We start from the raw sequence: 27,882 nt of genomic DNA on the forward strand, positions 1-27,882 counted from the left end.
CTATGGACGGTGTCTGAAGAGGAGTCTCTCCGTTTTCCTGCTGCCCCCGATCCCGATCCGTGAATCCCTGAATCCAGTTCCTGTCTGTTGCTGGGCCCAGCCTGGGCCTTCCCAGAGCCTGCCCTGCAGTGCTGGTGGTGATGTGATCGACATCGGGGGAGCTCGATCTTGGTTTTGTATATATTTGTATATTTTTTATTATTTCCATTATTATTATTATACTCTTTTTCATTATTATAGTTCATTAAAACTGTTTTAACTTTCCAACCCATAAATGTCTCTCCCTTTTCTCCTTCCCTTCCCTTTCTTGGAGGGGTGGGGAGGGTTAAGGAGAGCTTCTGCCACCTGTTTAATAGCCAGCCCAGCCTTAAACGGTGACAATAGGGTTCTTTGTCAACGGAACATTGGCAGGAATTCACCACAGGGCGTGGGTGGCCCGAACCCCAAACTGCAACTTCTAGTTTTTTAACTCTTTCAGTCCCTCTAATGGGGATGCGAAAGGGATAATTGTGCCTGTGCTGTTGTGAGGAGGGGCGGTTGCTGGTGTTTCCCCTCTGTCTCTGGTTTTCCCCTCTAGCCATTCCACCAGTTTCCAGATATGGTCAGTGCATTGCCCATGCAGCACCGCCTGGGGTACTCCCAATGCTAATGCCTTTCACCAAAAATCTTTTATTCCCTAGCTCAGGTCAGGGTGGGTGCACCTGCCACAGCCTCACTACTACAGCTAAGATACCCTTGCCCTAGAGTAAAGAACAGGCACAATTGCATCAGTCCAGATCTCAAACAGTTTTTAAGTAACTACAAACAAGCCAAATACTTTTCAACTAGAGCGATTCTATGCATTCAGCATAAAAAAATGTTTCATGTTTTATCTACTTTACTAGCTGACAAATGAAAGTCAAGTAGCTCTTAAGCATCAGACTGATAATGCAACTGTTCTCAGCATAAGCAAACTGCAGTAATTCTTAAAGGGCAAATGAAGCACTTGGTAGCAGAACAGAAATGGGACTAGTGTAGAAATGGGACAGTCAGTCAGCAGGGTGGCAGCGGCGGCGGCAGCAGCAGCAGCAGTGATGACGACTGAGGTGAGTCCGGGGGTGAGTGTTAGATCGGGCTATACAGGGGGTTCCCAAGCTCAGGGACACCTGAGCAGCAGCCCCGAGCCCCATCAGCACCCAGAAGCCCTTGCCAGCCAATCTGGTGAGGAGGGGGCGTTGCCAGGAGCAACCACTGGAGATTTAAATGCAGAAAGATCAAAACAAACAGTCATTCGGCGGGGCGATGACGATGACGATGACGACTGAGGGAGCACGAGGGATCAGGAGCATGGTGATCAGGATGGGCAAACAGGATGCGCGCGGCCGTTTGCGTGGGCAGGGCAAGCAGGCAGGGCGCAGCCACCCTCCCGACTCCTGGGGTGAGCACACTTGGTGGCTTCGCCTGTCCAATTTTGGAACAGACCCAGTGATGGTTTCCACAAGGTTGAAAGCTGTGGCTAGCAGGAGCGTGGTGACCCAGATGGAGCTCCCTAAGAAGCATACAGCTGTCCAGGTCTCCAGCTGCAGGAAGTGTTCGAACCTGGCATTATTATTGAGACAGCAGAAATGACACCTGTGTGCAGTGTGAACAGGTGGATGATCTGCTCAGCCTGGTGGCAGAGCTTAAAGAAGAGCTGGAGAGGCTGAGGAGTATCAGAGAGTACAAAAGAGAAATTGACTGGTGGAGTCACACCCTTCCATCCCTGAGAGAAATGCAGCAGATGGAAACTCAGCAAGAGTCAGAGGAGCCCCAATGCTCTTGCCATCAGGAAGGAGGGGACCCAAAGGATGAGGGGGAGTGGAAAGAGGTCCCTGCTCAGGGGGATAGGAGAATCCCCCCCCAGGCACCCTCACCTTTCCAAGTGCCCTTACAGAATAGGTATGAGGCTCTGGAACTTGAGGGTCAGGCAGATGATAGTGGAGATGAAGGTCCATCTGGGGGCTTGCCTAGAATAAGTCAGTCAACCAGATGGATCAGAACTACAGGTGTTAAAAAAAGAAAGAAGGGTGATTGTAGTGGGGGACTCCATTCTGAGGGGAATTGAGGGCCCTGTATGCTGACCAGACCCATCTCACAGGGAGGTCTGCTGCCTCCCTGGGGCCCAAGTAAGGGATATTACCAGGAGGCTCCCTAGACTAATTCAACCCTCTGATTATTACCCACTGCTGGTTGTCCAGGTTGGCAGTGATGAGGTTGATGAGAGAAGCCCTAGGGCAATCAAAAAGGACTTCAAAGCACTGGGGGGACAGGAGCACAGGTAGTGTTTTCCTTGATTCCTCTCATAGCAGGCAGGAATGGTGAAAGGAACAGGAGAACCCACCAGATCAACACATGGCTTAAAGACTGGTGCCATCAGTGGAGTTTTGTTTTTTTTGATCATGGAGCAGTTTATGTGGCACCAGGCCTGCTTGAGACAGATGGGGTTCACCTGTGTAATAGGGGCAAAAGGATTCTAGCCTGTAAGTTGGCAGGGCTGATTGAGAGGGCTTTAAACTAGGCTTGAAGGGGGAGGGGGATAAAATCTGGCTTGCTGGAAATGAGCCTAGGGGTAGAATGCCAGAGTTGGGGGAGAAACTGATAGCCCAGCTGAAGTGCATCTACACCAACACACACAGCATGGGTAACAAACAGGAGGAGCTGGAGGTCATTGTACAGCAGGAAAGATATGACATAGTCACCATCACAGAAACATGGTGGGATGACTCGCATGACTGGAGTGCTGTAATGGATGGCTACAAGCTTTTCAGAAGGGACAGGAGAGGAAAGAGAGGTGGTGGGGTGGCTCTGTACATTAGGGAGTGTTTTGATTGTATAGAGCTTAAGGATAGTGATGATAAGGTTGAGTGCCTATGGGTAAGAATCAGGGGGAAGGCCAGCAAGGCAGATATCCTGGTGGGAGTCTGTTATAGACCACCCAACCAGGATGAAGAGGCAGATGAGCTATTCTATAAGCAGCTGGCTGATGTTTCATGATCTCTAGCCCTTGTTCTAGTAGGAGACTTTAATTTGCTGGATGTCTGCTGGAAACTCAACTCAGTGGAAAGGAGGCAGTCTAGGAGGTTCCTGGAGTGTGTGGAAGATAACTTCCTAACACAACTGGTTAGTGAGCCCACCAGGGGAGGTGCCCCGCTAGACCTGCTGTTTACAAACAGAGAAGGTCTGGTGGGAGATGTGGTGGTTGGAGGCCGTCTTGGGCACAGCGACCACAAAATGATAGAATTTTCGATTCTTGGGGAAGGAAGGAAGGGGGTCAACAAAACCTCTACCTTGGACTTCCGGAGGGTGGACTTTGGCCTATTTAGGACACTGGTTCAGAGAGTCCCATGGGAAATAGTTCTTGATAACAAAGGGGTCCAGGAAAGCTGGACATACTTTAAGAAAGAAATCTTAAAGGTGCAGGAGCAGGCCATCCCCATGAGCCAAAAGACAAGCCGTGGGGGAAGAAATCCAGCTTGGTTGAACAGGGAGCTTTCGCAGGAACTTAGGGGAAAAAAAGAAGGTTTATGATCTTTGGAAAAAGGGGCAGGCTACTCAGGAAGAGTACAAGGATGTCGCTAGGTCATGTAGAAGGAAAATTAGAAAGGCGAAAGCTCAACTAGAACTCAATCTAGCCACTGCAGTAAAAGATAATAAGAAGTGCTTTTATAAATACATAAACAACAAAAGGAGATCAAGGGAATATCTCCATTCTTTATTGGATGCGGGGGGGGAAACATTGTGACCAGGGATGAGGAAAAGGCTGAGATGCTTAATACCTTTTTTGCCTCAGTTTTTCACAGTAAGACTGGTTATCCTCAGGGCAACTGCCCCCCTGAGCCAGTAGACAGGGACAGGGAGCAGAATAGACCCCCTATAATTTAGGAGGAAGTAGTTAGTGACTTGCTGTACCACTTGGACTCTCACAAGTCTATGGGACTGGACGGTATCCACCCAAGGGTACTGAGGGAGCTGGCGGAAGAGCTTGCTAAGCCGCTCTCCATTATTTATTATCAGTCCTGGCTAACTGGGGAGGTCCCAGATGACTGGAGGCTGGCCAATGTGACACCCAGCCACAAGAAGGGCCAGAAGGAGGATCCTGGGAACTACATGCCTGTCAGCCTGACCTCGGTGTCCGGCAAGGTCATGGAACAGATCATCTTGAGTGCGATTACACAGCACCTAGAGGACAACCAGGGGATCAGGCCTAGTCAGCATGGGTTTAGGAAAGGCAGGTCCTGCCTGACCAACCTGATCTCTTTTTACAACCAGGTGACCCACCTAGTGGATGAGGGAAAGGCTGTGGATGTAGTATACTGGGACTTCAGCAAAGCCTTTGATACTGTCTCCCACAGCATTCTCCTGGATAAGCTGGCAGCCCACAGCTTGGACAGGTTCACTCTTTGCTGGGTTAAGAACTGGCTGGATGGCCAGGCCCAGAGAGTGATGGTGAACGGTACTGCATCCAGTTGGCATCTGGTCACTAGTGGTGTCCCCCAGGGCTCAGTACCTAAGTGGTTTCTGCACAAACAGAACTTCTGCAGTGGTTACTCAATGCTACAATGTGTGATATTACTGCTATGACAGCATGACTACTCATGTTGCAAGTGGAATTTCTTCAGTTTTTCAGTTCCACTCTGAAGACTAAGTCTTTTGTGCGATTATGCTTTTCATCTTGACTAGGAGTTCCAGGTATTAGAACCATTAGTTCAAAGGGAAACTCCTAAAACTTACTAAATTTTTCAAATAACTCTAAAAATTTTACACAGCAGACAGATACAGTAAGATCACATGCAATCTGTCCCACAATTCTGTGACTGATTTCTATCATATTCTCTTCAGAATTCTGAAGAGGGACTCTACATTATTTTACTTCATACCTCACTGATAGCTTTGGAGCACATTCAAGCTCTGAATTCTGACAAGCAGAATGTCACCACATTGCCCTGCTGCAGGAAAATTTCTCCAAACAGAACTGTGAATTTTTTCACCAGACTTGAATGACTTCATATGCAGAACTTCTAATAAAAATGACTTAAGAGGGCTGTTCTAGTTTGGCTCTGGTTTATTTAAAAGCTTGTCTGCCTCATCGTCTGTAACCTTCTCCTAGCTAAGCAAGACTTGATTCGTTTCAGGAGTCAAGGGTGAGACTTTAAAAGACCTCATAATTTTGCTACTAGATTTTTACTGTATCAGATAACATAATTAAGGAATTTATTTTGACTGACTGACTTACCTTAAGGAATCTGAAGAAAACAACATCTTCCATTATCATTTTTTTTTTCAATGGCTTTCCTATTCCTTCCTATAATTGGACACTACATAGGTCTTGCTAAAATGGAGAGCAGCTATTTGAGACCGATCAACATAAACTCATATGATATCATCCTCCTTAGCGATACTGGAAAAATAAAAATTTATATCAAAGAATTGGACTGTGCCTTACTCATAGCAGCATTTACAAAAGTGGCCCCTAAATCAGGATAGGGACTAGGTTACTGTTTTTTTTTTCCTCTTGGATTCAAAGGAAGAACCCAAAGGAGACATTTCTGTGTAGAAGACAGGATCCTAATTAGTCTTAAATTTTGCACATGATAAACTAAAAGTGCTAATTAGTCACTTCATGCACCATCTTCAACATCTTCAATCCTTGACCACTTCATCAGTATTTTTATGCTTTTGTAAGTAGAACCAAAATGCTGGCTTTTGTAGGAGAAAGCAAAGCACTCCAGTCCAGTGCTGGAATCATCTAGTCATTTTGACCTATTAAAAATCTCCTAGCTGGGGGACTTTTTATTTTCTTCTTTTTTTTTTCTTTTTTTTTAAAAAAAAAAATAATTCTTTTTTCCAAACCATGCTGCAACAAGCAAACAGTTGAGGATATACAAATAATTCCAGTAAGGACAGGTGTCAGCAAAATGTATTTCTAAACTTTGGAATCAACAGCTCTCGACCTGTTTCCAGAGTCTAGTATACTTGGATTATGATCTGGGTTTCAGTTTGTTTCTAAACAAACAATTATTAGACCTTTACTAGAGGAACTGATTGGCCAGGTCTCCTCATTCAGATATCTCTTTGCAGGTAGCATAAGACTTGAGGTATACCAAGAAAGCAGGATACAGGTCTACATCTTTGCTTCTGGGTTCTATCAACTAATAAAGAAGTTTTAAAAACAACAGCCAAAAGTTGAAGGTTCAAGGATTAATTATGAGGGGAAGGAGAGAGAAAGCCATTCCTTATTACCTGTAACAAAAGTCAATTTACAGCAAATTCATATCTCTGATTTTTTTTTGCCATTTCCAAAAATAAACTCATGGCTGCCAATCCAAGATGCCCAGCTTTGTCAGCCTCTTATCTTGTTGTAGCTTGCAGTTGCAAATCTAGATCTCTGCTTTGAAATGTAAACTTTGATTTCCTGATGTAATTGTATAATTGTGTCTTTCTCCTCCCTCATCTCCTTGGGTAGGTCTGTATCTTTGTGAACCAGCTGTACCAGCCAGAACCAGTGAAGGATGTGAGGCAAAACCCCAACCTGCAAGCCCTCCACATTGCCTCAGTGAACCCCATTTTGGACCCATGGCTCTACATCCTCCTCCGCAAGACTGTGCTCAGCAAAACCATCGAGAAGATCAAATGCCTCTTCTGCCACGTTGGAGGGGCTTGGAGGCAGCACTTGGGGCAATTTCAACTGCATGGATGGCCACAGGACCTCCTCTGCTGTATTAAGTCAGTCACCCTCCTTCATCTCTTGTGAGTTGAGGGAGATCAGCAGCACCTCACAAGCACTGCTTTATCCTCCAGAGTTAAGTGAAAGGAGCATTGGGGGTCATATGCTGCTTCCAGGCCCCAGTGCAAGTTTGGCTCGGTCTGACACATCAGTAAGGACACCGCATAGCTTGGAGTCCTCAGACTCTTCACAGGAGCAGGACTCTCAGAGCATTTTCCTGGTGAATGAAATCAGGTCTGGTGCTGGGGCCAGCTCTACATCCAAGGGCAGCCCTCTCTAGGTCACCTTCCCCACAGAGACATTGACTTTATCAGAAAAGTATGTATAGCAGTGAAAGGCATCAACCCTAGTGATCCTTCCCAGTATGTTGGAAAAACTGGTGCAATAGAGAGGTGTTCTACCTATTCAAGGGAAGAGGGGTTCAGCTGTGCTCCAAAGGGCTATTTTTCTCTTGCCATGTAGTGGGTACATTTCTTCTAGACTATTGAGGACTGTGTGGAACAGACTTGGGCGCTGCCATCAGAAATTGTACAAGACAGGTCTAATGGGACTGGAAACATGAACTGCCTTGCCTTGTTCTGGGACACAAGTGAGCTACTAGGCCTCTGGAAATAGAAAGATCCATTCCTTGCTCTCTTTCCCTTTCCAAATCTGGTAGAACTGCGTTTTCTCTCCCGTGACTGCTCAGCTATCAAGAGTTTAAGCTTCTGGTACTAGAGCTGAATGTGAGGCAGCTACTAGGACCTGGACAGAGCTACTCTGACAGCTGCCTGGGGTAGGATTTTAAAGTGTGTCACTAAAGCATGAAAATGTGAGTTTTTACCATTGTGTATATATCAGGATTGAAAATATTTAAGTCTATTCTTCTCTATAAGAAGGTTCCTTATTAATACAAGGTATATAGAAATGATTGCCAGCCTTCTCTTCCCCCAATATTGCCTGCTGATAAGACATTCTTGGTTTAGATTTGTTGTCCATGCTAGATTCACAGCTGATGAGGTAATTCTCTAGCTGAGAATATATAAGCACTTTCTGAGTGAAATGGGAACTGTTGCCGCTTGTCTGCGGCAAGCTCCGTTCGGTTGCTGGCTGGCCTGAGGCTATCCGCACCCCAGGGCCATTGAGCACTGACACCAATGTGAGGATGCAACAAATGGCGTTTATTTAACTGCGCAACAGCCTTATATAGTCGTCTTGTCCCGTACGAACTCGCGCGATACTTGCACATCCTGCTCCTTTCGCCACGCCTACCTTCCGTTACAGCCCGAGATTTTCCGGTCGCCGTACCCTAATCTACCTATATTTCCCCCTCCCCATGCTTCAAGTCATGCGAAGTAAAGCATATCGCTGATTCTGGAGCCTTGCGTCAAAGAGTAAGCGTAGCTGGCGGATACAACATCCCGAGCCCAGGTTCTCCAGTAAGCTTCCCCTGCAACTCCTGAGATGCAAAGCAAAAGCAAGCTAATCATGAGCGCATTGTTCAAAGCTTTTGTTTCACTCAGCAACGGTCGCCGTTCCTCATCTTTCTTGGCGCCCCGCCGCTTCACCAGACCCTCTGTACTGTCATGACTCCTCACGTCTGAAGGTCGAGGCTGGTGCTGTTTCGGCTTCCCCCACAGGTACTCCTGCAAAACATAAAGCTCGGACAGCGTACATATTACTTCGGGTTAGGATTTTGTTTTAAATCAGGGCGCAAACAGCGTGTAGGGACCCACTGTATAACATCATCCCGTTTGATGGCGGCATACCCCCTCCCGTGATGTAGCAGCTCCCAACCTGTTTCCCACTCCGCTGTCCCAGGGAACCGAACCTTGACTGGGGGGCCCACTTCTGGCACCCCTGGACCCCAATGTCACTCAATTGGGGCACGCTCTTGGTCTCCCTGGGCAAAATGATTTAAAGAATAAAGAGCGCGATGTAAAATGTGAGATTGGTAGTTGACAGGAATTATGTCTGGGAATCCTTCCCCCTCCCCGAGAATCTTCATTCTGTGTTTTAGCGTCTGATTAGCGCGCTCTACAATGGCCTGCCCGGTAGAATTATACGGAATGCTGTGTTTGAGCGTGATACCCCACCGCTGACACCACTGACGTGTGGTATGAGCAATAAAACAGGGGCCATTATCAGTTTTGATCTCGACAGGTAGGCCTAGCCAAGCGATTGCAAGATTCCAATGTAGCTGAATGGAGCGTGCTGTTTGTTTCCGATGCGGGGTGGCCACAATCATCATACTGTAAGTGTCCACGCGCCTCTATATTAGTTCTGATTGGCTTATGCTAAAAAGCTATATCTTGCAGGTGCAGCATTCTTTCTTATTTTTCAACTTCCCCCATATCTTGTTGGTCTCATAGCCAAGGCCCTTGTTCTGTATTATGATTGGCTAGTTCATCACCACCCCATTACCACCCCCTGGACATGCCTGGACATAGCTCGTTCAGTAGCTCGTTCCCACCATTGTCCCGTGGGAACCCCACAATTCCCCCTTTTTGTTTTTGAACGAGCTATGTCCTATCTCGTCCTTTTTGGTTTTGTTTCTTACTCAGACCCGGTTCCCTGTGTCTCGCAGAGCCCAGTCAGAGAATCCCAGCCTTGGTTACCCATAAATCCTGCTCTCTGTTGTTGTGCCAAAAAGGCTGTATTGACCATTCGTTGCACAATTTTCTGCAAACATGCAAACAAACAGGGTAACACAAGTAGGATAATGCCTATTATAAACATTCCCATAAGCAGACTCTATCTACAAAACATGCAGTTTACTTCAGAACATACTGTTATTCTCTATTATTCTAGCTGAAAGGAAAATTACTGACAGGAAAGCTGATTCTGTTTAAAGGTAACACAGAGCAGGCCTTTCAGAGCCTACTCTGAGGCCTACTCTTGCTAAACCGTTGCTAAACCATCCGGTATCAATTTCCCCCTTTGGAAGTAGTTAGATTTATTATCTCACTACTTCCATATACTATTCTCAATGATTGTCTCAGCACAACCCACGCAGATCCCTATGATAACTATAATCACAACTACATAAACTATTCCCTCTAACAATGTGGCTATCCATCCTTTTAGAGACAATCCACCTAATTCTTGCAGAATTTTGTTGAACCAACTATTTCCTGCTGCATCCCTGATTGCCCTGCTGTCTTCTGCTACTCTCTGTCGGATCTCTGGATCTAGATTCCACCTCCACATATGGTTTAATACACTTGATCGGAAACCATCGTACTCCTGTGCCTGTAGAGACAGAAGCATAACCTCGACCCATTAGTAATAGTTCCCCTGGTCCCAACCACTCGTTAGTACCTGGTTCCCTATACCACACTTTGCCTTTGTTTTGCACATAGCTTGCTCCCTGTCAAACTGCCTCCCAATGTATTACAATTGGGGGTCGCTCCTTATCTCCTGCTAAAGTTAAATGGTTAAGTACATAAACAGCTTTTGCAAGTCTCTCAGAAGGTTCAGTCACCTCTCCCCCTTTTTGTTTTTGCAGAAGCTGTTTCAATGTACTATGAGCACGTTCCACAATCGCCTGACCCGTAGGCGAATGAGGAATCCCAGTGACACGTGTAATACCCCATAGTTGACAAAATTGACGAAAAATCTGTGAACAGTATGCTGGTCCATTATCTTAAGTTGTTGTGGAACCCCAAGACTTGCAAAGCAAGCAAGTAAATGTCATTTGACATGACGACCTGTTTCCCCAGTTTGTGCTGTTGCCCATATTACATGTGAAAACGTATCAACAGATACATGAACATATTTGTCCTAGTTTGGCCTAAACCAGGCCGATTTTCCTTTCAGTGATTTTTACTTTCAGCTAAGTCTCCTCTAAGTAACTGCACTTTCTGAAACTAACTGCATGTTTTGTAGACACTGTCTGCTTCCAGGACTGATAACGCTCAAAGTTTGTAGTTATCACTGAGGCACCGGTAGGGATGTTGTGCAGAAAGGCTCTTGCTGTACTTGTTCTTGAGAGAAACCAAGGTCACTGCTGAATTCCTCACTGCTTACGAGTGAAGAGCCGAAGGGGGGTCGCAGCTGCAGTGGGGAGCGGACAGGGCAGGTGACCCAAAATTGACCAACGAGGGTATTCCATCCCATACACGTCATTCTCAGTATAAAGCAGGGGGATCACGAGGGTCTCGCTCTCTTTCTGCTAGGGCCGGTGTCTGTTGGGGTCCGCGCGAGGAAGGAACTACAGCACGCCAATATGGTGCTCTAGTAGTTTCTTTATTTTGGTTAACACACACTTTTATAACCTACATACTCTCTTATGTAACGGTCACACACTAAGCTATTGGCTACAAGTATTGTCCATAATCTGGCTGCGTGCCACCTCTCCTGTTCTAATTGGATACTTACTATAAACTTAAGCAAGCCACATCCCTATGCTTTCTTGCTATCTCATGCTGTTACATAACAGTGTACTGGTATGTTCTCTCTATAACTTTCCCACGGTCCAGGCCCCTACATCTCCCCCTTTCTTTCTTAATATAAATGGCAATGGTTCTTGATATCATTCCCTGCAAAACCTTTTATAGTACAGAATACCAATACAAAATGAATAGCAATACTTGCACCAAGCCTTTTGCTAGGCTGGCTATCCACCCTCCAATTCCCAGACCACCCAACCAGTCATCCAAAAAACCCATGATGTTCCCGCATCTTCTGTTCTGGATTCAGATTCTGGAGTCACGGCCAGATGATACGTGCAAGGTGGTGATCACACCTCCTCAAGGCCTCTGGTGTTAGAATTGTCTGGTCCTGTAGCGTCGGCTGGTTCATCTAGCCACGGCTTCACCCATTTGGCCGGAACCCATTGGCAGTTATTTCCTGTGGAGACACAAGCATACCCTCTGCCCCAGGTTATTAATTGCTTTGTCCCTTCCTAAGTGCCTGATTCTGGGATAAATACCCTTACTGGTACGTTTGTATTACTGAAGTCTTTTTGATTTCCCTGCCCGTGAGCTACGGCAGGTGGTGTTTGCGAGTTCTGCTTAGGGTTTAGCCAATTTAATACAAACAATGTTTTATGTAGCGCATCCTGTGGTCCCATCTCCCCCTGTTTGTGAATAATTTCTAAATGCTCTTTTAATGTGCGATGTGCACGTTCCACAATTGCCTGCCCTGTAAAATTATATAGAATACCGCATACATGTGCAATACCCCATTTCTGCATAAATTCTGCAAGCGATTCAGATCAATAGGCAGGGCCATTATCAGTCTTAATTTGTTCTGGCTGGCCCATTACTGCAATAGCTTGCAACAGATGTTTTTAACAGCCTTAGCTGTCATGGAGGTCAGGGCTGTAGCCCACATGTGACCGGAGCAGGTGTCAATGGATACATGGATATATTTGAGTCTGCCAAAGGCAGCATATTCGGTGATGTCTGTTTGCCAAATCTGTCTGGGTTGGAGTCCCCTGGGATTTGCTCCCGCAATCTGTAACACAGGTATTCTAGCAGAATCGGGGCAAGAAGGTATAATCGCCCTTGCATCAGTCTTTGTCAATTGGAATTGCGATCGCAATGCTGCTGCAGATGGGTGAAAAAAATTGATGAGATTGTCGAGCCTCTGTTAATTCTGCCTGTGGGGATTCTGAAGGAAGGTGTCTTTGTTATCAAAGTATCCACCAGAGTGATTTAGCAGGGGCTCTGAATTCTTTGTCCAAGCCCCGTGCATCATTTTCTTCTCCCAGGTCTTGTGGATACTGAAGTAGGAGGTATTCACAATCCGGCAGGTGTCCACTTCCGGATTGTTTCCTCTTTGTGCTTTAGCTCTGCGGGAGTAAGTTCTGGTTCTGCTGGAGGAGCTTCCTGCTTCTCGATAGCCTGTCCGAGAGCCTCTAACCCGCCAGATATCGCCTGCGAGGCTTCATTGTAAGCGAGTTGCCGCGATGTTTCACTAGCTCCTCCATCTAGCCTCTCCATTCTTTTCAATAGTTCCTGCATTTGCTGTTCTTGTCACTGCAGCAACTCTCCCAAAGGCACGTTACTGTCCGCTTCAGGAGCGGTGTCTGACTCATTTGTTTCTACTTCCATGGGGAGGGGTACAGTTTCAGGATTCACCGGTGGCTGTTTGCCTCCGGCAGCCTCCGGAGGGGGTACCGAGACCCCAGATGTCACCTCCCGCCCCGCTGCATAAGGCATTAACGGGGTTACGGGGCTGTTGATTCTCCACCCCAAAACTCTTCCTCAATCACAGGGTAAACAGCTGGCACCGAGCCAGCGGGGGGGGAAGGGGGGGGCAGTGGAGGGAGCCGAACCGGCGGGGGGAGGGGGGGGGAGCGTATCAGAAAGTTCTCGTAGGGAGGGGCTGCCTCTACAGGGTACGCCGGTAACTGCTCTTTTTCTTCTGGTATTAGTGCTTTTTTGAGAGTGGATCGCACTTTCGCCTCAGAGGACATAGCCTCCAGCATATCCCTCGCTTTCTTCCAAGATTTAATTAGCTTTCTAGCCTTTTTATCTCCCACCATGACTAATTTCAAAAGTTCTTGTCCTAGATCGTCCCAGCAAGCTACAGAAAAGAACTGATCGGTGGTTTTTAGAAAACCTCTTCGCTGGCTCCATTCCAGCAAAGTTTCTACTTCTTTTCTTTTTATCTTAATCTCAGTTTGCACGGCTATCTGCAGAATACATTTCACTGCCGCCTTTTCCAGTGCAGATACTGCAGCCTCCATCCTGCCGTTAATCACGTAGACCTACAATTCCCCGTCTCTCTCGAACGGCTTCCCCGTCTCTCTCGGACGGCCTCCCCGCCTCACCTCCGCCGGCACAGCAGTTACCCTCGCGTCTTTCGTCTGGTCCCCCTTCTCCGATGCAACGATCACGTCGGGGTCACCATAATGTTGGGGTCCGCGCGAGGAAGGAACTACAGCACACCAATATGGTGCTCTAGTAGTTCCTTTATTTTGGTTAACACACACTTTTATAACCTACATACTCTCTTATGTAACGGTTACACACTAAGCTATTGGCTACAAGTATTGTCCATAACCTGGCTGCGTGCCACCTCTACTGTTCTAATTGGATACTTACTATAAACTTAAGCAAGCCACATCCCTATGCTTTCTTGCTATCTCATGCTGTTACATAACAGTGTACTGGTATGTTCTCTCTATAACTTTCCCACGGTCCAGGCCCCTACAGGTGTCCAAGGAGGACTCCGTCTGTTTTCCTGCTGCCCCCGATCCCGATCCGTGCGTTCCTGAATCCAGCTCTCGACCGTCGCTAGGCCCAGCCTGGGCCTTCCTGGAGCCTACCCTGCAGTGCCGGTGGTGACGTGGCTGACTTCAGGGGAGCTCAATCTTGGTTTTGTATATATATTTGTATATATTTGATTATCCCAAAATAATTATTATACTCTTTTTCATTATTATAGTTTATTAAAACTGTTTTAACTTTCCAACCCAGAAGTCTCTCTCCCTTTTCCCTTGCCCTTTGGGGGGGAAGGGGGGGATAACAGAGAGCATCTGCCGCAGGTTTAATAGCCGGCCCAGCTTTAAACCGTGACAATATTTGAGTCTTCCAAATTCCGCAATGTGAGTAACATCCATTTGCCACAGTTGCAACGCACTCAACCCTCGGGGATTTACCCCTATCCCAATTCCCATGCCAATTTTCTGACAACTAGGACAAGCACTAACTAATTTGCGTGCTTGTGCCATGGTGAGGTGAAATTGTTTCGCTAGCATTTTCGCTGATTGATGAAAGAATTGATGGGATAGGCGAGCTTGTTCAAATAGATTTGGTGATATTTGCGTATAGGACACAAGTGTGTCTGCTTTATTATTGCCAATGCTCAAACCTTGATCAAATTGATGACTACGAATGTGAGTAACAAAATAAGGTACCTCTCTGAGGTTTATTACCTGATGCAACTGTAGCAAAATGGTGTAAAGTCGCATATTTCTTATTGGTCGTATAAAAGCTCTTTCAATTCGATTTACAATGCCTGCTGCATAAAGAGAGTCTGTTACAATATTGACAGGTAAGTCCTTCCATTTTATAAATACCTGGTATATTGCAAAAAGTTCAAGTGTCTGCAATGAGTCCTCAGTTTGTCCTGAGAATTTGCAATGTTTCCATTGTCCACCCTCTTGCCAGGTAATAACTGCTGAGTGTGATTGCTTTCCTGCATCAATAAAAACAGTTAGTCCAGTCACAGGTATCTCTGATCTGATAGGTTTTTCTTCCCAATCCTGTTTGCAAATAAACTGTAGCTTTTTATCTTTTGGCAGATGTGTTAACAATTGTCCAGTAAAGTCCTGTAAGGCCATTTGAAAAAGAGTTGACTGATTTGTTAACCACTGTAGATATTCCTTCTTGATAGGTAAATAGATATAATCTGGGTCTAGTCCGGTAATGTCTGTAATTCTTTTACGCACTTTGACAAGCAATTGTGCTATTGCTTCCACTCTGGTACAAATTGTTGTTTTAGGATGAAAAGGTGGAAAAACCCATTCTATGATTTGCTGTTTAATGTCCGGCACCTGCACAGTCATTGCAGTAGAATTTGTAAGGTCAGAAACCAAAGAGTCCACTTGAGCATTGCCTTCTGCAATAAACTCAGGCAAATTAGTATGATTTCTTACATATAAAACATAAAACAATGCAGTTCGGATTTGAATTTCTTGCCACAGAGCTCGCAGCAATTCAAAAACACACTGATTACACGTATGCTTTATAACAGATCTATCCAATTGCTTTACAATGCCAGCTACATATGCTGAATCAGTAACCAAATTAAAGGGAATGGGAAAATTCTGAAATACTTCTAATACAGCTCGTAATTCTATCACCTGAGGTGAACCCTTTTGTTGTACTACCATAGATTCCCACTTGCCATCAGAATACCAGACAAGGCCTGCCTTGCCTGTGTTCCCAGATCTATCCGTAGAAATGGTAATTCCATCCACAGGAGTGTCTGCGCACAACACTCCTGTGGCAATTGGAAGTTCCGCACTCAATTTTATAACAGGATGGGAGGGCAAGTGGTAAACAACCTGTCCCGAGAAATTCTCCATGGCTGTTTGCAAAGCTATTAGCCATACACCACTCAAAATATTGAGCTGCAATAGGAACGGTTAGTGATGCAGGATCTCTGGCCACAAGCTCCCGACATCGCATCCGACCTTTGATGGTAATCTGTGCCAATAGCTCTGCAATCATGGGGACAGTTTTCTTTGTTCTTAAAGGTAGAAACAACCATTCAAATACATGTAACGAATTTTATCATTCTGAATTCCATTGACCAATTATTGCATACGGAATTTGCCTATCAAACAAAGTGATAATTTGTATTTCCTGATTCAAATCAATACGATATACAAATTTGGAATGTAGCCTGCTTTCTATTTCTGTAATCAGTTGCTGTACCTCTGCAGTAGTCTGTCGTGGTGCTGTTAAAGTTGTGTCCCCTGCTAACAATTGGAACATAGGCTGCAATTGTGACGACGTAAGCCCCAAGTACGGCCGCAGCCATAACTTGAGCCATATGTTCCACGCTTGCACTCGTTCCACAACAGCCATTTGCCACAGGTCCAAGGCTTGGTAGCCACGCAGGTTAACCCTGCGTGGAAACACCAGTCCTGCGCTCCCTGCGGTTCAGGCTGCAAGTTGACTGCTTAGGCCTGGAACTGGTTGGGAAGATTCATTTGTGTCAGCACACAGTTCCTCCCCGCATTCTTTCTCCAGTTTCCCTGCACTCTGCAGCTAGTTGTTATCAGCTGACCTTGAGCATTATACTGAGACCTGCACAGCTTCACAAAATGCCCCAGCTTCTCACAGCAATGACACATCAAAACAGAGTTATCTCTCCCACTCAGCTTCGACTTCTTAAGGCAGTTTTTCTTAAAGTGACCTTCCTGTTCGCATGCATAACAACGATGAACTACCTTAACTGCCGCCACAAAAGTTTTTGTTAAATGCTCCATCTGAAATGTGGTGGTTCCTACTTTCCCGCAAGCATCCATCAGCTCAGTTAAGGTGGGGCCACGATTCGCCATCCCTGCAACAACTTTCCTGCAGTCCTCATCTGTGTTGTCCCTCGCTAACTGTAACAACAACGCTTCTTTTACAATTTTCCAATCTAATGGTTGCCAAATATTTCTTCCCTTAGGACCCGCACCCACAATCACCGGATACGCTTGTGGAATTATAACTCCTTCTAATAACGCATCTCGAATGATCCCTTTCCATTTCACTCCTCCCTCACCTCCCCCCCCTTCCCCTGTATACGCGGGCGGACGCTGACCCTCTCCCTCACCTCCCACAATACCAGATGGATGCAAACCTCCCCCCCCGCCCTGATCTAAAGGTGGAGTAAGGATTTGCAAAGGAGGTTGAGGTGGCCCTAATACTTGTCCCGAACACAGAGGGGGGTTTTGGGGGAGACATAGTCACGTGTCCCGAGGCGTTGGCTGAACGGTGCTGCTGCAATTCTGTCTTTAATTCTTCCAGTCGTCTACCAAGCTCTGTCATGTCAAGTTCGTGTCCATTTCGTGATGGTAACAGTCCTTTAAGTCCTTGTGACTCTGGTACTGCTGACTCCGTAAATGGCGAATCCGGTAAAGGTGGATACAAAGCAGGTTTACCCTCCTTCTTGTCCTCCTGCTCAGTCTCATCCGTAGAGAGATCAATGAGAGGAGGAGGGGGTTTTGGCCAAGTCTCCTGTTCAGTGTCTGAATCAATTAGTCCAAATCGAGTTCGTGTTTTAGGGCGCACTACCGGTTCTGATGGATCTGCATCTATTTTACTCGCTCCCCGCTCCTCAGCTTTTTTCGGAGCCGTCCGTACCGACGGCGATAAAGGAGCTGCCACCGGTACAGCCACCGGGGCCATGGGAGGTGTTGGTCCTGCAAACAGTGAGGGGGTAGTAGACGTCTGCGGTCCTAAAGCCATAAAAGCTGTATGTGTGACTTCTCTCTCTGCTTTTATTCCTTTTAACGCTTCACTAACCAGCCTCCATGTAGCAGACAATTTAAAGACTTCCTTATCACCACTTGACACCGCATTCCAGAGAGAGTCACCAATCTTCTCCCATAAAGGCACTTCAAAGACATCATTAAAGGTTGTAAAATGTCCTTTATCTTTTGCCCAGAACAGTAACTGCTTTAACACAGCTTCATCGTATTTAATTCCTCTCTCAGAGAGTATATGTTGGAGGAGTTTCACCACTGCCACTTCTGTCTTGGTCAGGGTAGACCCCACGTAAACACGTCCGAGCCGCATCCCATGTCGCCCAGTCCTCCCGCGCAGCCCGTAGCAGCCACAAGATAACTCCCCATGTTTTTAATTCTTTGGCAGAACCCACTGCCATAGCTCGCTCAGCAAGCTTCATCGAGCACCGCTCCCAGGTATTCGGCTGTAAACAATCAGTCGGTCCTGCCTCCGCCCCCTCTTTAACGAGACGGTCCACACACTGGGCTACGTCTCGATTTCAAAGAAATCTTAAATTCCCTGCCCAGTAACAAAATCACCTTTATCAAGGCTTCCATGGCTTGCGAACCCACTCCGACCGCCTGCGGTCCGCCAGTCCAGCAATCACGTCGGGGTCATCATTTGCTGCCGCTTGTCTGCGGCAAGCTCCGTTCGGTTGCTGGCTGGCCTGAGGCTATCCGCACCCCAGGGCCATTGAGCACTGACACCAATGTGAGGATGCAACAAATGGCGTTTATTTAACTGCGCAACAGCCTTATATAGTCGTCTTGTCCCGTACGAACTCGCGCGATACTTGCACATCCTGCTCCTTTCGCCACGCCTACCTTCCGTTACAGCCCGAGATTTTCCGGTCGCCGTACCCTAATCTATCTACAGGGAATACATGTACTATTGAGAGAAAAAGAAAACACATCCTTTCAGTTAAGAATACTCTTTTTCAGTATATCTACGTACTTAAAAGACAGATTTTATGTGCTGAGAATGTTTCTCTGTATAATACATCCATGCCTCTGCAAGTACTTTGGCCCACATTCTGCACACACTTAACATTGCCCATCAGAATAGTCCCTCTGCTGCCAGGGAGGCTCCTTACATGTAAAGTTAAGGATGTACAGAAGTGCTTTCAATATCAGGGACTAAAACTTTCTACCCCAGGTTAATAGTCTTAATATTCACTTTAGTTAAAGCATCACTGATGTAGTAAAGGTATTTTTTCATAACATCTATCATTTTAATTAGTAAATAGAATTTTATGACTCTCTAATCTGATATTCCATCAAATAAATGTACAAAACCATGGAAGCAGAATCTTCATTTAAAAGTATAGGTTATATTGAACCATATCCACATCTTGCACCCCTTGAAAATTATTTTTTCCTAGAGTTTTAATGGAAAACACATCACCAAAACCAGCTGTTAACCACTGACAAAAAGGAGTTTTGTGTTTTATTTTGTAAGGGTTAGATCTTGTTCCAGAAACGCTGTTTATCAAAATAGTTCTGTACAGATATTTGGAGGATGTTTTGTCAAATACTAAGCATGTTATGCTGCTCAATATGTTTTCATGTGAAATGCTTTATGAAAATCTTGAGCCCTATATGTTGATATGTTTAAGCAGTTGTACTGACCAAAGTCACAATTGAATGGAAATGTTCTGCTTGATCTCAGGAGTTTATACGAGTCTGCCATTCAGTGCCAACTCCTCACCTTAATAAGCCACACACCTTGGAACACTTTGTGCTCAGCTACTGTCAAAACATATTTATTCTGTAAGTTTCCAAAACACCACAGAATGATCACCATCAACAAGAGGCAGCCATCTTCGAAAATATCCCTGAGAGCACCCACACAGAGCCATGAAAATTCTTCATGCAAGTAAACAACAACAAAGTCAAAAAACGCACTCAATTAAACCTCAGGCCTGCTTCATTATTTTCCCTTAACAGGGGAGCAGTTGAGCTTATTCACCTTGATACATGTAGAAAGTGCAGTTAAATCTCTACACAAATATTTACAGCAGAAGCTACTTTTCCACTGGTTAAGCTGGAGAACAGTATTACTCAAGTTCCTACTGAAACTACAGATAAAGATCTGCCTGAATTCTTTGCAATTAAACCACTTAACTATGGTCTGTTGCTTACTAGCGACCAACAAATATAACACACTCATCATACTTCCTAAGACAGAAAATAGTACCCGGCAGAGTGGGAAGGTGGGACTGCCACTTGCAGCTACACCACCTATGCAAATATCAGATCACACCTTTGCAGCTGGCCCAAAACAGCACACCAATGTTATTGGTATTGAATGCAATAACAGAATTAAATATCAACAGTGTATAATAAAACAGTCCAGTATTTAAATAAGGGCTATGCTACTGATGAAAACTACGTGGTCTGGAAGATCTTTAAGCAAGAATAGACCATATTAAGTAGCTGACCTTCTAGCTTTCCTTAGCAAACACGCACAATAAGCCTGAGGTGTTCCTCCTGCTCACAGCATTGCTGGTGTGTCAGTAGTAGACTGGACTCATAGCACACATCATCAGCACTAAGCCCCTCAGTAACGAACTCAAGGATTCCCAATCAACCCACAGATTACAAAGTCTCCTGAGCAATACTGGAATAGTCTGTGGCAACTCAATGGCAGCACACAAAGATAAAATGGGAGCATCTCTACTGCTTAGCTGGAAACACAGATGGATGTTCAGAAGTAGCCTGGTTAAAAGGACAGGACAACTGTGCCTTTTTTTAGGGTGACAGACTATTATGTCTCTCTTACCTGCCTGCCAGTCCCCCTCAACTTTGACACCTTCCTCCATTCTGACCACGAACACATTACTGAATTCTCTTCCTCACCTTCCCTTAGCATAACGTCTCGTAAAATAAAGCTACAAGTTTGTAGAGATTAATTTTCAAAAATAGAAATTAAAAGGTTGTTTTCCTGCTAGGTATTATGAGTAGTTTCCATACATTCGAAAGGGCTTCCCTTCTCACACATAATAGCTCCCTTCCACTCCCCACCTCCCAGAGATCCATATACCCCTGAAATAGCCTGTCTTCCACATCTGCATCCACTTTCCTCAGTCCTCTGTTTACAAAAAATGCATTAATTCACCATTCAAGAATTTCTCACTTGCAGCAGTCTGCCCTGCCCACATGTCCCAGACCACCACGTCACAGAACCCTTTCCATCTAGAGGTATCGCTAGACCTCTCACCCCCATACCATGCCCCAAACCCCAGTCCTTATTCAATTTAAGCCTCTGTCTTGTGGCATGATTGGAGAATCTACCCACCACAGGAAGGATGAGAACCAGTATCTGTAGGAGACAGATTTCTATGAAAATCTGTAGATTAATTTGAATCTCTGATCAATAATATAATTTAGCGTTATGATTGGACCTGGATTTAGGGTACAGGATATACTGACAGAGGACTTGGCCTATAAGGCTGGGATGGAGTATCCTGTTTTAAACCAAGCTTATATATCTCTGCTATCTGTAACACTACTGCTACCTAACCCAAATTGGTGCTATAGACGCAATACCAAAACATGAACAAACTCAATGTAATCCACTATCTTCAAATGGCACCAGCCATCATCCTAACCAAGAAGCCCTCTACAAAGTTCTTTAATCCTTGTTCTGCTCCTAGACACAACTGCAAGTCTAATTTACTTAAGGCAAATTTACTACTGGAGCTACTAAATACCACCAGTGTCTTCATTTAGCCTGCACCCAGGGCTAAACAATAACAGTTTTTCTCTCACCCAATAACTCTTCCCCAAATGAGGAAGGGAATTAGGAAAAGGAGAGGGAGACTTGTAGGAAAAAGTTAACCAGATTTAATGAAATGAAGAAAATCAATATAAATGACAACACAAAACAGACAAAAGTATACTTATCCACAGATCACTGGCAAGTTGCTCTAGGAATCACCACAAGAAAGAGTGAGAAGCAGCAAGGAGAACAGAAAAAGGCCCACCACTTCCTAGCAAACCCTCTCTTTTATAGTGAGCTTGATGTCAATGATATAGAATACACCTGTGGGATAGCCAGGTTCAGCTGCCCTGGATTTAACTGCTAAGGGCCTTGATCACCATGGCTGGCCACAAACTGAAACAAAATCCCAAAGAAACCAGGACAGGATTCCACCCCTTATTCTATATCATTTACATCAAGTCACTACTATTTTCCCCATCCCTCAACATAAACACACATCTGCATAGGTGGACAATTCCATGGGACCTGATGAGGTGCATCCACGGGTCCTGAGGGAAGTGGCGGATGAAGTTGCTAAGCCACTATCCATCATTTTTGAGAAGCCGTGGCAGTCTGGTGAAGTTCCCACTGACTGGAAAAGGAAAAAATTAACCCACATCTTCAAGAAGGGAAAAAAGGAAGACCCAGGGAACTACAGGCCGGTCCTGTTTAACATCTTTGTCGGCGACATGGAGAATGGGATTGAGTGCGCCCTCAGCAAGTTTGCTGATGACACCAAGCTGTGTGGTGCGGTCAACACGCTGTAGGGAAGGGATGACATCCAGAGGGACCTTGACAGGTTTGAGAAGTGAGCCTGTGCAAACCACATGAAATTCAACAAGGCCAAGTGCAAGGTCCTGCATGTGGGTCAGGGCAATCACAAGCACAAATACAGGCTGGGTAGAGAATGGATTGAGAGCAGCCCTGAGAAGAAGGACTTGGGGGTGATGGTTGAGAAGCTCAACATGAGACAGCAGTGTGCACTTGCAGCCCAGAAGGCCAACCATATCCTGGGCTGCATCAAAAGCAGCATGGCCAGCAGGTCAAGGGAGGTGATTCTGCCCCTCTACTCCACTCTCGTGAGACCCCACCTGGAGTACTGCATTCAGCTCTGGGGCCCCCAACATAAGAAGGACATGGAGCTGTTGGAGCAAGTCCAGAGGAGGGCCACAAAGATGATCAGAGGGCTGGAGCACCTCTCCTATGAAGACAGGCTGAGAGAGTTGGGGCTGTTCAGCCTGGAAAAGAGAAGGCTCTGGGGAGACCCCACATCAGCCTTCCAGTACCTGACAGGGGCCTACAGGAAAGCAGGAGAGGGACTTTTTACAAGGGCAAGAAGTGACAGGATGAGGGGGAATAGTTTTAAACTGAAAGAGTGTAGACTTAGATTAGACATTAGGAAGAAATTTTTACTAAGAGGATGGTGAGACACTGGAACAGGTTGCCCAGAGAAATTAGGGATGCCCCTTCCCTGGCAGTGTTCAAGGCCAGGTTGGATAAGGCTTTGAACAACATGGTATAGAGGAAAGGTGTCCCTGCCTGTGGCAGGGGGGTTGGAACGAGATGAGCTTTAAGGTCCCTTCCAACCCAAACCATTCTATGATTCTATATAAACACAGATATTCTCTCCAGTCCATGGGGCATTTTTTCAAGAAGTTCATTGAATCAATTCAGTCCAAATCCATGGGTTCCATTCCTCAGAATATTTCTCAGGGCAGGAAAAAATGTTGGTGTGGGATCCACTCAGTTATTGGCTATTCTCGCCCAGAATTAAATCTCCTTGGGGTACACATTTAACTTCCCCATCCTCCTGCATCATCCACCAGGTGCACCCAGGTCCTTGAGCAAAAGCAATCCCATGAATGGGTCTGCCTTTGCTTGGGGCAGGAGTAATCCAAACTGTTTTCCCCAACATATTTCTCACATGAACCACAGGGACTTTATCCCCCTCTACAGTGCACAACAGTTCAGATTAAGCAGGACCAACCCGACTGACAGATCCCCTGGTATTAACTAACCAGGTGGCTTTTGCTAAGTGTTCATCCCAGTTTTTGAAAGTCCCATCACCCATTGCTTTCAGTGTTGTCTTCAACAGTCCATTACATCATTCCACTTTCCCAGCAGCTGGTGCATGGTAGGGGATGTGATATATCCCTTCAACACCATGCTCTTTAGCCCAGGTGTCTATGAGGCTATTTCAGAAATGAGTCCCTTTGTCTGACTCTATTCTTTCCAGAGTACCATGTCACCACAAAATTTGCCTTTTAAGGCCCATATTAGTGTTATGGGTGGTGGCATGAGGCACAGGGTATGTTTCCAACCAGCCGGTACTTGCTTCCACCATCATGAGCACATAGCACTTGCCTTGGCAGGTTCGTGGTAGCAAGATGTAATCAATTTGCTAGGCCTCTCCATACTTAGATTTTAGCCATCATCCTCCCTACCACAGGTGTTTCAGTCATTTGGCTTGTTTAATTGCAGCACAAGTGTTACATTCGTGGATGACCTGTGAGATGGTGTCCATGGTCAAATCCACCCCTCGATCACAGACCCATTTGTATGTTGCATCTCTGCCCTGATGGCCTGATATATTACAGGCCCACCGAGCTAAAAATAATTCACCTTTATGCTGCCAGTCCAGGTACACTTGAATCTTAGCAGCTTGATCCACCTGCTGGTTGTTTTGATGTTCCTCAGAGGCTCTGCTCTTGGGTACGTGGGCATCTATGTGACATACGTTCACAACCAGCTTCTCTAATAGGGTAGCAATATCCTGCCATAATTCTGCTGCCCAGATGGGTTTGCCCCTGCACTGCCAGTTGTTTTTCTTCCAGTGCTTCAGCCATCCCCACAGGGCATTTGCTACCATCCACACATCAGTATACAGGTAGAGTACTGGCCATTTTTCTTGCTCAGCAATATCTAGAGCCAGCTGGATGGCTTTTACTTCTGCATACTGACTCAACTCACCTTCTCCCTCAGCTGCTTCTGCCACTCATTGCATAGGACTCCACACAGCAGCTTTTCACCTTCACTGCTTGCCTGCAATGCAGCAAGATCCATTGGTGAACAAGGCATGATGCTTCTCCTTCTCTGATAGTCTATTGTATGGTAGGGCCTCTTCAGTGTGCATGACCTCCTCCTCTGGCACCATTCAAAAATCTTTGCTTTTGGGCCAGTCCATGATTACTTCCAGAATTCCTGTGTGATTAAGGTTCCCTATTCAGGCCCACTGAGTAATCAATACAACCCACTTACTTAATGTAGCATCAGTTGCATGATATGTAGAGGGGATGTTCCCTTTAAACATCCAGTTCAACACTGGCAATCGGGGTGCCAGGAGGAGCTCCAGAGGCTCCAAGTAGGACCATTCTCCCTGTCTGCGGTATAGAGGACATACTTTACTTCTGGTCCCATCCAGACTGGTCCAAGGGCCACTGCATGAACTATCATCTCTTGTTTAATTTGCTCAAAAGCCTGTTGTTGCTCAGGGCCCCATTTAAAGTCATTCTTCTTCCGAGTCACTTCATAGAGAGGGCTTACAATCTGACTGTAATGAGGAATGTGCATCCTCCAGAAGCCTACTACGCCTAGGAAAGGCTATGTCTCCTTTGTTAGTTGGCGGAGACATGGCTGTTATTTTGTTGATCACATCCATCGGGATCTGACAGCGGCCATCTTGCCACTTGATCCCTAAAAACTGGATCTCTTTTGCAGGTCCCTTGACCTTAGCGTGTTTGATGGCAAAACCAGCTTCTAGAAGGATTTGAATGACTTTTTCCCCCTTTCTCAAAAACTTCCCCTGCTGTATTACCCCATACAATGATGTCATCAATGTACTGCAGGTGTTCCAGAGCTCCACCCTTCTCCAGTGCAGTCTGGACCAATCCATGCAAATGGTGGGGCTATGTTACCACCCCTGGGGAAATCAATTCCACATGTACTGGATTTCCCTCCAGGTGAAGGCAAACTCTTGCCTACACTCCACTGCCAATGGAATGGCAAAAAACACATTTGCAATGTCAATCATGGTATACCACTTCACTGCTTTTGACTCTAGTTCATAATGGAGTTCTAACATGTCCAGTACAGCAGCAGTCAGCAGTGGTGTTACTTTGTTCAGGCCACTGTAGTCCACAGTTAGTCTCCATTCTCCACTGGACTTTTGCCCTGGCCCTATGGGACTGCTGAAGGGGGAGGGTGTTTTGCTGATCACTCCTTGGTTCTCCAGTTGATGGATCAGCTCATGGATAAGGATCCGTGAGTCTGTTAGTCTGATATTGTCGTCGGTGGACCTTTCTAGTAGCAATAGGCACCTTTTGCTCCTCGCCCCTCAGCAGCCCCACAATAGAAGGGTCTCTGACTCGCAAGCTGGATAGTTTAAACCATTTCACTAAGCAACAATGAATATATGTAAAAACCAATAGGTGGCACGCCCTATACTGCTGTATCTCTGATGTGCCAGGCCATCAAACCCACACAGTCCAAACAACACAGTTGTCCCTATCCTCCACCTGGCTGGAGGCAGGGCCCCTCCAATCCTGAACATAGTGGTTGTTATTGACATCTCAGTTCGAGCAGCTCACATAGATTTGATCCCCATTATTCACATTTGGTAAATAGGGATCCAAAGCCCATCTACGCTATCTGTAGAGCTTTCCATTAGAAAATGGAGCAACAAATCTCCTGGAAGAAGCCCCATTCCTATTCGGTTCACCTTGCAACTCATGTATGCATGTCCGTAAAGCTGAGGTATGTTTTTCATCCCATTTCCTCATGTCTTCTCCATGGCCATGCAAGAAAAGCCACAGGGCACCTCATGATGTGTACCATCCATCCTTGGCAGGTCCTGCAAGGGAACACTGTCTCCTGATGGCCGAGACATTCTTCGGTGCAGGTGGGGAGCAGGGTCTGTCCTACATTTGGGACAATTTGTCCAACATCTTACCGAGCATTTCTGTGGATTTGTCAGACTGTTTTTCCTTAGCTGGGATGCTGGCCCCTGTGGAGAAAACGAGATTGTCTGCATATTGCTGCATACAATTATCTATGTCACCCACTGTTGGTGCATCGGCAACTGCCCAGCTAAATAACACTAATGAGTTACCATATGACAGTGGCGCAGTCTGTACCCACTTGCGCCACAGAGGTCCAGTAACTTTGAGCGCATCTGGATCTAGTGGTGTCTGCAGGTCATCCAGGTCATCAAAAGTCATCTCCCACACAGCTGTTTCCCTCAGATTCTTAACTCCTCTCTCAATGGTTGTCCACTTGCCTGGGTGGTATATGACATCAGCCCTAAAGGGATACCTGTTCTTCATGCTTTGCAGGAGTCACCACCAGAGAGTGGCTCTGCACCACTTGCAAGACCCCAATCGATAGCTGCTTCTCTAGACTGGTCCCAGCTGCTTGGCTTCACTACCATCTAACTTGAGACCATCGGCTTCATTATCCCAGCAGCAGAGCAGCCAAGTAACAAGCTGCTCGCCTTCCTGACAGCTGTAATCTCTACATATGTCTCGCAACTCACTCAGGGATAGAGATCAAGTGGTCACCTCTGGCTCATCCTTCTCTGATGTCCCTGGTCAGCCATCACAACCTGCTCTTTTTGGGGTTTTCATCTTCTGTACAGGGGCAACTGATACCAGCACTGGTTGAGTCCCTAGGTTAGCCACATCACCCATCACTGGGGGCTGATTAGCTGCAGCCCTTGTTGCCAAGGTCTGGGTCATCACAGCAAGTGCTTCCTATAGTTGGGTAATCACACTGCCCAGTGCAGAGATCTGAATAGCCTCTGGGGTAGCCAGGATGCCTGCTGTAGGGACTGGCAGGGTCTGAGTATCTGTGATTCCAGTTGTGGGGACCGGGGCAGCTGCAGTGCCTGTTACAGTGGTTGCAGCAGCTGTGCCATATCTGCCCTTATACTGATATTAAAGCAAAAGCAAGAACTGAAAAACATTCAGAAGGCATGACAATATGAGCATGGTGGTCAAAATATCCCACAGGTATTCAAAATTTTCAAGAGCCAGTGAGATCAGCTTTGAGGGAAAAAACATACAGGTCACTCAGTCCCATTCCATAGAAATCAGGAATGGTCCCAGTTCCAAACAAATTTATAATACCATAAAGCAATGCCCAACTACATAGCAGAGTAATACCTCTAAGTCCATGCCCAGAAGTAACAAACTGCACAAAACCAGTAACAAACAACAGCCAAACCACACATTTGATTAGCCATCCCAAAAGTGACTGTAAAACCAAACACCAGAGAATGCCACCCAATGGCCCTGCTACTGCCACCAACATGATGAATACTTGTACCAAAAAAACAGTCAAATCTCTGAAAACTTGAACCCTCAAAGACTCTTAAACCAAAAGTCTATGCTTCTCCCACATGACCTATTTACATTAGGCCCCAAATAAACTGTCTTCACTTAGCCT

Source organism: Nyctibius grandis, chromosome W (assembly GCF_013368605.1).
Source record: "Nyctibius grandis isolate bNycGra1 chromosome W, bNycGra1.pri, whole genome shotgun sequence".
NCBI lineage: Eukaryota > Metazoa > Chordata > Aves > Nyctibiiformes > Nyctibiidae > Nyctibius > Nyctibius grandis.